Source organism: Sinocyclocheilus grahami, unplaced genomic scaffold, assembly GCF_001515645.1.
Source record: "Sinocyclocheilus grahami isolate Dianchi unplaced genomic scaffold, SAMN03320097.WGS_v1.1 scaffold665.1, whole genome shotgun sequence".
NCBI classification, from domain to species: domain Eukaryota; kingdom Metazoa; phylum Chordata; class Actinopteri; order Cypriniformes; family Cyprinidae; genus Sinocyclocheilus; species Sinocyclocheilus grahami.
The window spans coordinates 99,502-110,720 of record NW_015505844.1 but is presented as its reverse complement, the minus strand read 5'-3'; positions in this window follow the sequence as shown (position 1 = coordinate 110,720).

Here is an 11,219-nt window from a genome sequence, read left to right as displayed (position 1 = left end):
ACTAAATCAAAGCTCAATAACAGACTTTAACTTGAAAAAAGTGAGAGAAAAATTGAAAGCAAAAATGTGACATCATTGAAAAATGAAATTGGATACTAGCCTATAGGGCTGGGTTTGATTTCTCAATTTTAATCAATTTTTATTCAGACGAGCTGATTGATTACTAAACATCAAAAATGGATTAAATTCAATTCAAGTTTATTTGTATAGCGCTTTTCACGATACTAATCGTTGCAAAGCAACTTTACAGCAAATTAAGTTTCTACAAGATTTAGTGGTTGCTTATCAGTGGTGACTGTCAGTTAATGTACATATGGCAGAAATGTACGGAAAAACAATTAAAGACATAATCAATTAAAGACGTTTAAAGATTATATGACGCAATCAAACTTATAGCAAAATTTGGTAGTTCTGTATGTTGTTTCATGGTTGGCATCATCTGAGGTCCTCTGAGGGGTTGGCATCATCTCTTCTCAGGTTCTGGATTTTCAGACTGAAGCTTGTGTAAATCCTACATCCCGTGGCAGAAACAGAGAAACAAATAGAGACATAATTAGCGTAGCTGCTGTTCCAACAAAGCAAAATTGATTTGTTTAACCCAAGCTAAAGAATAATAATGTGCATTTGATCAGATATAACTGCAGTACAAGATTATGAGATGCATTATTTGAATGCTTGGCCAAAGAGATGTGTCTTTAATCTAGATTTAAACAGAGAGAGTGTGTCTGAACCCCCGAACGTTATCAGGAAGGCTATTCCAGAGTTTGGGAGCCAAATGCGAAAAAGCTCTACCTCCTTTAGTGGACTTTGATATCCTAGGTACTACCAAAAGTCCAGAATTTTGCGACCTTAGGGAGCGTGATGGATTGTAGCGTGGTAGAAGACTAGTTAGGTACGCAGGAGCTAAACCGTTAAGGGCTTTGTAGGTAAGTAATAATATTTTGTAACTGATACAGAACTTAACAGGTAGCCAGTGCAGAGACTGCAAAATTGGGGTAATATGATCATATTTTCTTGACCTGGTAAGGACTCTAGCCGCTGCATTTTGGACTACCTGTAGCTTGTTTATTGAAGATGCAGGACAACCAGCTAGCAGTGCATTACAATAGTCCAGTCTAGAGGTCATGAATGCATGAACTAGCTTTTCTGCATCAGAAACAGGTATCATGTTTCGTAACTTGGCAATGTTTCTAAGATGGAAGAATGCCGTTTTTGTAACATGGGAAATATGATTTTCAAAAGACAAGTTGCTGTCTAATATAACACCCAGATTTTTGACTGTAGAGGAAGTAACCGTGCATCCGTCTAGTTGCAAATTGTAATCCACGAGATTCGGTGTACTGTCTTTTGGTCCAATAAGTAATATCTCTGTCTTATCCGAATTTATTAAGAGAAAATTATTGGTCATCCAATCTTTTACATTTTTATCACACTCTGTTAGCTTAGATAATTTAGAAGTTGCATCTGGTCTTGTTGAGGTATGTAGTTGAGTATCATCAGCATAACAGTGTGAACTAATCCCGTATTTTCTAATAATATTACCAAGAGGCAACATGTATATCTTGACCTGGTAAGGACTCTAGCCGCTGCATTTTGGACTACCTGTAGCTTGTTTATTGAAGATGCAGGACAACCACCTAGCAGTGCATTACAATAGTCCAGTCTAGAGGTCATGAATGCATGAACTAGCTTTTCTGCATCAGAAACAGGTATCATGTTTCGTAACTTGGCAATGTTTCTAAGATGGAAGAATGCCGTTTTTGTTACATGGGATATATGATTTTCAAAAGACAAGTTGCTATCTAATATAACACCCAGATTTTTGACTGTAGAGGAGGTAACCGTGCATCCGTCTAGTTGCAAATTGTAATCCACGAGATTCGGCGTGCTGTCTTTTGGTCCAATAAGTAATATCTCTGTCTTCTCCGAATTTAATAGGAGAAAATTATTGGTTATCCAATCTTTTACATTTTTAACACACTCTGATAATTTAGAAGTTTCATCTGGTCTTGTTGAGATGTATAGTTGAGTATCATCGGTATAACAGTGGAAACTAATCCCGTATTTCCTAATAATATTACCAAGTGGCAATATGTATATTTAAAATAGCAGAGGACCTAGGACAGATCCTTGTGGCACTCCATATTTTACTGGTGATAACTGAGATGACTCCCCATTTAAATGAACAAAGTGGTAGCGACAGGTAGGATCTAAACCATCGTAAAGCCTGCCCTTGAATACCTGTATATTTTTGTAATCGATCTATGAGAATGTCATGATCTATAGTATCGAACGCAGCACTAAGATCAAGTAAAACTAGCAATGAGATACAGCCTTGGTCTGACGCAAGAAGCAAGTCATTTGTAATTTTAACAAGTGCGGTTTCTGTGCTATGGTGGGGCCTGAAACCTGACTGAAATTCTTCATAGAGATAATTTTTTTGCAGGAATGATCACAATTGAGCAGACACAACTTTTTCTAAAATTTTAGACATAAAAGGAAGATTTGAGATGGGTCTGTAATTTGCCAGTTCACTAGGATCTAGTTGTGGTTTCTTAATAACAGGCTTAAAATGGTTTTGGGACGTGACCTAAAGATAATTACGAGTTAATAATATTGAGAAGCAGTTCTTCTGCTACAGGTAACGACTCTTTTAGTAATTTAGTACTTGGATCTATTCTGTTTTCAGTTGATGCGTGACAAAACTTAATCAAACATTATTTGTTGCGAGCCTCCCATCCAAGAAGTCTCTGTTACTTTTGATATGAAACAAAGTCTCAGTTTTCAAATTCTGTGAATTTTATTATGAAATTGAAACAATAAATACCATTTTAATGCACACTTTAATGTGGCGGGACAGATGTAGGCGTCTCAGTTCAAGTGGCACGTCAACCGATCATCTGTTTATCTTTACTACCAGTTACTGCACAAAATTAACATGGAGGTATATGTTGAAAAAAACAGTACAACTTACCGAACTGTATCGTGTCTCATGTAATTGCTCGGTCAGTGTTTTAACCGTGGAAAGATGCCAATAAAACAGCTTGTAAACAGTATGTTGCATTTATCTCAGAAAAGCCATTCAATAACCATAAACTGGAGAGCTAGTGGGAAAAATGAACTCTAGAAATGCATGCACTATATTATATATTCATAATATTTTTACTTAACCCCTTCTTCAATATTTAATGTATGTTTGAATAAATCTGTCATGAATACAAATTATGAGATCAACTGTTTAAGTGTTTACATTTCAACAACAACTGGGTAGGAACATAATTATATCATTAAAAATCAATGTAGTATTTTTTATTATATAATACACTTTTATAAAAATAAATTACAAATTTCCTTAGGTGCAATTTAAATGTTTGTTTACTTTAATATAGTAATGCACCAACATGTACATTATTTATATATCCAAATGTATCAGTACTGAATCAAATTAACTCAAGATCAAAAAATAAATAAACTGTCTCAATACACAACCCTCTAGATGAGTAGATACTGCAAACTGCTTGCTATTACAAAATAGTCTGTTAAGACAGAGAAAACTTTCAAATATTGTTACACTGTACTTTGATGACTGCCATCCAGTTATGAAAGGTATAAATAACAGATATGTTAAAAACATGCTTTGAAATAAGTCGGTAAGTAAATAAATAGTATAATACTGTGCTACACTATTGATACTCACTAGACTGCAAGTTAACTTTTATGACATGCATCTGGATATGGACTAGGTATAAATAACATGAATGAATGAATGAATGAATGAATGAATGAATGAATGAACAAACTAATGAATTAATTAACGAAACTCTGGTACACTATTTACTACATTGCATATGTAAAAATATATTTAGCTTTTTGTTTTGCATATATATCTGCTTATCCTGGCACGGAACCCCACTGCACTACCCTGAATTATTCTCTGCCCAAAGACAATGCAATATGTTCAGTGAATAAAACAACAACACTGTTTATTCTGCTCCAGCAAGCACTCGGCCAGCATTAAAATAAAGCAGTGCCACCCACAATTTCAACTGTCTGAGAAATCAAATCTCATTTGGCGCATACTGTAGATCACATGTGTGGATCAGAGATATGAGCTATTGTCTTTGACAAAGTGTCAGGCATGGTATTGAGGAAACAGGCTTGCCATTGATTATTCCTCAGCAGACTTTCAGGCAGCGGTCGCAGCTCTGGCCCGAGGCTTGCTTTGTGGTTCAAGACAGGCCGCAGTGAGTCGAGGAAACTGAGTGAAACTAACAAAGCTTCCAATTAGACTTCTGTAGCATGCTGGGGGGCTCATAAATAAGACTTGTACCTGCCCTGACAGACCCCCTATATTACTGTCAATGGGGAACAAAGTTGCCCACAAAACCACCTTTCTGTAGACTGTGATACATCAACTCTGTCACCACTCACAACACTTTTTTTTTTTTCTTACTTTTTCTTACTTCTTACTTTTTTTACTTAGGTCCTATATGCAATTACAAACAAGGCTATTGCATTAATGTGTGATATGCAAAATATTAAGAAGTAAATTTGGTGATAATTTAATAGATGTTAAAAATCAGTTTTAAAACCACTCTGTAGCCTCAATTTATTTATTAATTTACAGAATTTCTGAATTATTTAGAATCAAATATTTTATTAATAAAATAATATATAATATTATTAATTATAATAATGAAATATAGTATAGTATAGTATATATATATATATATATATATATATATATATATATATAACAGCATAAAACTTTAAAAGTTAAAATAGAACATTTAAATGTGTGTGTGTTTTTGTCTGCGTGTGTCTGCACGTGTGTGTGTGCGTGTGCGAGCGTGTGTGTCTGCATTTGTGTGTCTGTGTGTATGTCTGCGTGTGTGTGTGCGTGTGCGAGCGTGTGTGTCTGCTTTATATCTATATCTATCTATCTATCTATCTATCTATCTATCTATCTATCTATCTATCTATCTATCTATCTATCTATCTATCTATCTATCTATCTATCTATCTATCTGCCTGTCCATCCGTCCGTCCGTCCATCTATTCATTCACCCATCCATCCATCCATCTATTCATTCACCCATCCATCCATCCATTCCATCCATCATCTATCTATTCATTCACCCATCCATCCATCCATCCATCTATCCATCCATATGTCTATCTATCTTTAAACGCGTCTAACCATCCATCTGTCCGTCTGTCTTTCTATCTGCTTGTTCAGTATAACGATGCACATCAACATTTTGCATAATTATGCCTTTCACGTTGAATAATTTATATGAATCACAGTTAATATTTCATTATAGTTTTTATTTAATTGCAACACTGTATATTTAATGTTTTCGAATAAATTAAAAAAACATGCCCTTTGTGATAAGTTAAAACAATCATTAAAGCATTTAAAAGGATTTATGTTCTAATGTGCCACTTTGCAAACTTTAATTATACTCTTTTTACCATTATGTTAAATGTGCTTTTATCTACTGAGCTGTGGACTGTATCTATATGAGATAATAACGAAGAAATTGTCCACTCAAACATCACATTTCTGACATAATTTAGCTACCCTCAGGTTTGCATATTAATGCAACAAAAATGAATATGCATATGAGATACATTATATTTATGAATGATAAATTATGTTCCAGATTTTCAGCTTTGAGAAGTCGATTTATAACTAGTTAAATGCAGACCACGGTTGTGTCCTTTTCCCACTTCTAAATTCATTTCACTTCTGTAGCTCCACACTATCTTAAAGTCTTCGAGTTAAGCCTCATTTCTAGTCAGGAACAAACAAAGCCACTAACCCTACTAAAAAGGGCATCTCTTTAGGTTTTCCCATTTATCCTCCAAACAATTAATATGTAATACGGGGGCGGTGCGGCGTTATTCATCTCCAGAGGAAACCACTCTAAGCATGCAATCTTTAGAAGCTTTGTGAAAGATTACATATCGCTGCTTTCATAAAGGCGCCATTACTGTCTGGAGAATAACGGGACCTACTAATTTGATGCTTTGACCTTAAGCTGTTCATCATAGAGCGCGGAGATGAGATGACTGTGGCGAGAGAGAGAGCACATTATCGTTTGGCCATAGGGACCGGGAGGCTAATGCTAGCATAACACACGGGAGAACAGATAACATTCTCTGAAGACTGAGACTCGACACCAGTGCTTAGTGGCTAAAGGACCAGTCATTTCCCTGAAAAGAAACCGGGAAGCGGCAAACAGAAATGCCGCTAGATATCACAGAGAACCAGATATGATCTGTACCTACAGGCTAAAGAAATTAACAGCACAGCATGAGCACCAAGCAGCTCAGATGAGTGAAATCCAAGCAGCAGAATCCAATTCTGACTGGATAACGCAAGATAGGACACCACTAATGGAGAAAGAGGCGTTCACACATATAGTGACCTGCGGTGCTGTTATCATTAAAAGAAACAAATAGAAAACTTTTTTGTTGACATTACTTGGAAAAAAAACTAAAGTAAAATAAATTTGTTATGACTCCAAAACTAACTGAAGTAAATAGCCTCAAATTAACCACACGACCATTGAAGAGATATAGAGAAATTGTAATTATTATTTGAATATTTAACGAGGGTACATTAAATTGATCACAAGTGACAGTAAAGACGTTTATAATTAACAAAAGATTACAAAAGGTTACAAAAGGTTTCTATTTCAAAGAAATGCTGACCTTTCCATTTATGAAAGAATCTTGAAAATTAAATGTATAATGGTTGCAAATCAGCATATTATAATGATTTCTGAAGCATCATGACTCAACGCAACTCAAAACTATAATAGTCCTGCTTGCAACACCAAAACATTCATGTGATTGACTTTCAATTAGAGCTGTCAATTTCCAGTGGCCCTTTAAAATGTTCCTGATGCAAGTTTGGTTGGTTCAGTTTGGTGCCCATCTGAAATGACATTCTAATTCACCAGAATGAGGCATGTTTTAAGCTCTTTCATGCTGGCTTTGGCTCGTCGCCCAGAATTACCAAGCTGGTCAAGCTGGTCCTGCAACAAAAACTACAACAACAACAACAACAACATAGCCCATCTAACATGAGCATCCAAACGTGACCAAATATTCATTCATTCAAACATTTGTTTTCTATTAAAATATCTAAAAATCCATTATTTAGGGTACAAAACTGCATAATATATCATATTATATAAATTATATGTTTAATACACTTGTGAAAAAAGTCACAAATTACAAAGAACTTAATGCTAATAATGTTAATTATGAAACACTAATAAGAATACTTAAAATACAGAAATATTAATAAATGCAATGCATTCTGGGAGAATATATGAAGAATATATGAAAGTATACATTAGAATAAAAGCACTTGTATTTTTATATATTTTTGTGCTGTAATATGCATTTTTAATCTGTATTTAATTCATGTATTTATTTATTTTTGAGCATGGATAAATAAATAACAATCAATAAGTTGATAAATAAAATAAATATTGATAAATAAAAATAAATAAGTGAATATTTTAATATATACAAATATAAAATAATGAAATACCTCAACACCCTTAAAACAAAGTTATCAGCAACACTGCATAGAATATTATGATTTGCAATCTATATTAAAATATGCTATTTACATTTCTTTTTAATGTTGTTAATTATGTGTAGAATCTAAAAACTATACTGAAACATTTTTTTATATATATATAGGATTGACTTAGATTTCGCTAGTTAGTTTCAGAAATAATTTTAATGAAATGGGCAAGCAACACATTGAAATAAACATGAAACTTTGAAGTAGATGAACAACTTTGAAATTGTATTTGCTTGTAAAGCATAATCCAATAATCTTTGTTTCAGTTAAAAATGTGTTTTGTTTCAATGATTTTTAGACATTTTAAAGAAGAAATAAGACAAAAACACCATAGGTATAAATCTCAATAAACCTGAAATGCTCCTAATGGACCCTGAATTATCGTTCTTGAATTCTGGACCTTCAGAGACTCAGTGACACCGCATGTAGTCCCGGACATCATTAAGTGTCCTCTCTAGTGGGAGCCGTGATAAATCCCACCCATTCAAACCGTCATTTAAAACTAGCCTTGTTGTACATTCTCCTGACCTACCCTCCAATCCCAACAACGCTCGACTGATCTAATCTAAGTGACCTACAGCAGAGGGGAATTGATAGGCGTTCCTAGTGAGTAATGCGTTTTGGTCTTCATGGACCTCTCTTCCACTGAGCTCTACATGATCTAGTATTGCGGGGATTGTAATCTCACAGATCAAATTTGCCCAGATTTCCACCGCTATAGAAAAGTAATAGAGCTTTGCTTAACAGCTTCAGAGGAGAGCTCCTCCATCACGGCGAAAGCTCGGCTTAATGATTTAACTGCACTGTAGTAAAGTTATCAGATTTCCTCGCTGTGTGTCAAACCCTTGTGCCGCATGTCAGGTTTATTCAGTGCTCGCTGACATTTTCCAATTAAAGTGCAGTTGAAAGCTTGTGTATGTGTTCCTTTCTTCCAGTACAGAAGTTTGCACAACTCTTAATCTGGTTGAATCTGAAGTCTTTTTTAGTAGCTATACAAGTCTTCTTTTCTTTTTTTCTGTGATTGTCACATGATGTTCCAACTGAATGCTGCTGTACAATTACTATGGGGACAATCCCACAGGACATTTAAAAAAAAAAAAAACCTGTGCCTTGATTTGCTCAGAAGAGATCAAAAGTGTGGAATCAAAAGTCAGAGATATCAATAGCATAATTCAATAATATAAACTGATACTCAGAACATATGTGAGAAAGCTAACCTAGTCTGACACAGCGCACATACAGTCCACCGCATCTGTTCTGAACAGACATACAGTACTTACTACCCCAGCCTCATCCATCTAATCATTATAGTCACGCCATTATCCTCTCTTCCTTTTCCTTTAAGGCCTCCTTCGTTCTTCTGTCTATCCCTCTCTTTTTGTCCTCTCTTATTCTCCATCCTGTTTAATTTAGGTGCCGGTGTGCGCAGCAGGCTGCCTTGCTCATTTGGTTCCCCCTGATCAGCTCAGAATATGAATAAGTTTCCACTCTGTCTGAGTCTCTCACGCTGAGTCCAACGCTCCCTCACCTGCCTCATCAGCATTTTCACCAGCAACCTACTGGAGCTTAAAGGGATCGTTCATATGATAAGTTCTGTCATCGTTTACTCGCTGCAAACCAGTAACCAATTATGTGTAATCTGGATTACATAATTAGATTCCAAAAATTAAGTACTTGTAATTTGATTATATTACATTTTATAATACTCAGGATTCCATCCATCCATCCATATATCCATAGATCTATCTATCTATCTATCTATCTATCTATCTATCTATCTATCTATCTATCTATCTATCTATCTATCTATCTATCTATCTATCTATCTATCTATCTGTTATTAGTTTTTCCATCATCTCCTGAACCTGATGTAAATGTCATAATTAATGCACTTTTTATTTTTAAAATAAATAAATATTATATTAAATATAATAGATATTACAATATTTTAATAAATATTTATTTTATGTCATACATTTTTTTATTATTTATTTGACTAATTAATTATTTATCAGTGTTCAAGTGTTTGAATTTGATTGTTTTTAAACATTATTTGAAAGTATTTAAACATTTTAAAACATATTTTAAAATTATTCATTTTAATTTCACATTATTATGCTTTAAATATTAACATTTCATATCAATATGGTACAAAATTATCTTATTCAAGTCAGAATGCATTACCTAAAATGTGTAATTTAATAAATTACAGTACTAACTATACAATTTGTAAGAAGTAACTATAAATGTTTGATTACTAAATAACATATTTTGGAAAATGTCTCAGTTTAGTTGTTTTTTCCATATAAGTGGGGTCCAAAAAAGTTTTTTTTTTTTTTTATGGTCAAAAGCAGTTCTTCAAAACAGATAAAAAAAAATCCACACAGGTTTATAACAACTTGAGCATGAGTAAAAGACAAAAAAAATACTTTTTGGATAAACTGTTCCTGTCTATCAGCTCCCGGTTGGATTTGAAACTGCTACACAGAGCGGCTTTGAGCGTGTTCCCGTATTGTTTATTTGTAAGGGCAAATTTGTTGATAGAGCTGAAAATCTATGCCTTTTTCTCATCCGCTTATTGCAATTTTATTCATGGATCTTGGCAATGGTTCGGCTGCAGCCCACAAGCTCAAATTGCACCATGTAGCGTTTTCTTGCTTCAGAAATTTATATTTTACCAAAGAATCGCTAGTTGTTGTTTTTTTCTAAATGTGCAAAACTAAATGTTTCTAACAAATCTGGAGTATAAACGTAAGGCAGGTTGCTGCTTCAGTTCCAGCATGTGCACTTTAGCTGAGCATTGCCATTGTGCCCTTGAGCAAAGGCACTTAACCTCCGTCTGCACCTCAACTGTACTAGTTGTGACATTTTGTTTTGTCCGTGTGTCAAACAGAGTTATGGGCAAAGAAAACACATTCAAGGTTTAATGCCAGTTGTGCTCAGCTGGCAAAATATAGAGTTAATGTTATAAAAATCCAAGTCCTTAGGTTTACCAGCAATCATTATTAGCGGCATAACACCATCTCTCCATGCAATCAAGAGAACGTGTTTCTTTTATGAAGAGAATAATGTTCTGTTTTCTTTTAATTGTATGGTTTTATTAAAGTCGACATGGAATCTAAAACAGTGCATTTTTCTAAAGAAGAATCAAGTTTGTTGCATAAATCAATTACTTGCTCCACCTATGAAACTTTTCAGATGATGTCACTTGGGATACATGGGTAGAGAAAATAATGTTAACTAAAAGTTGTAGGTAGAGCGCTCTTTCAGTCTGTAGTCTATAATAAGCTTGTACATGGAGAGTCATCCTGAACCTTTAAATTAAGGTAATTATTTGCAAATATAACTTAAGTGGCAGCTGCGTCTCTTGAGCTTTCATGGACTGGGATGTTGTAGGTAAAGCTTTGACGGTAGCGGGAGATTAGCAGGCTCTGTGCCGCAGCTTCACTTACAATATTAGTTTATATGCATAACTTCACTCATGCCCTTCTTCCAGACGTTTCTACAGAGTTTAAATGGGTAACTGTTTAAATGCTTTATTTATTTATGAATTTGTGTGTTTATTTATTTATTTGTTTGTCTGTTTATAAATGCGTGTTTCCATTATTTT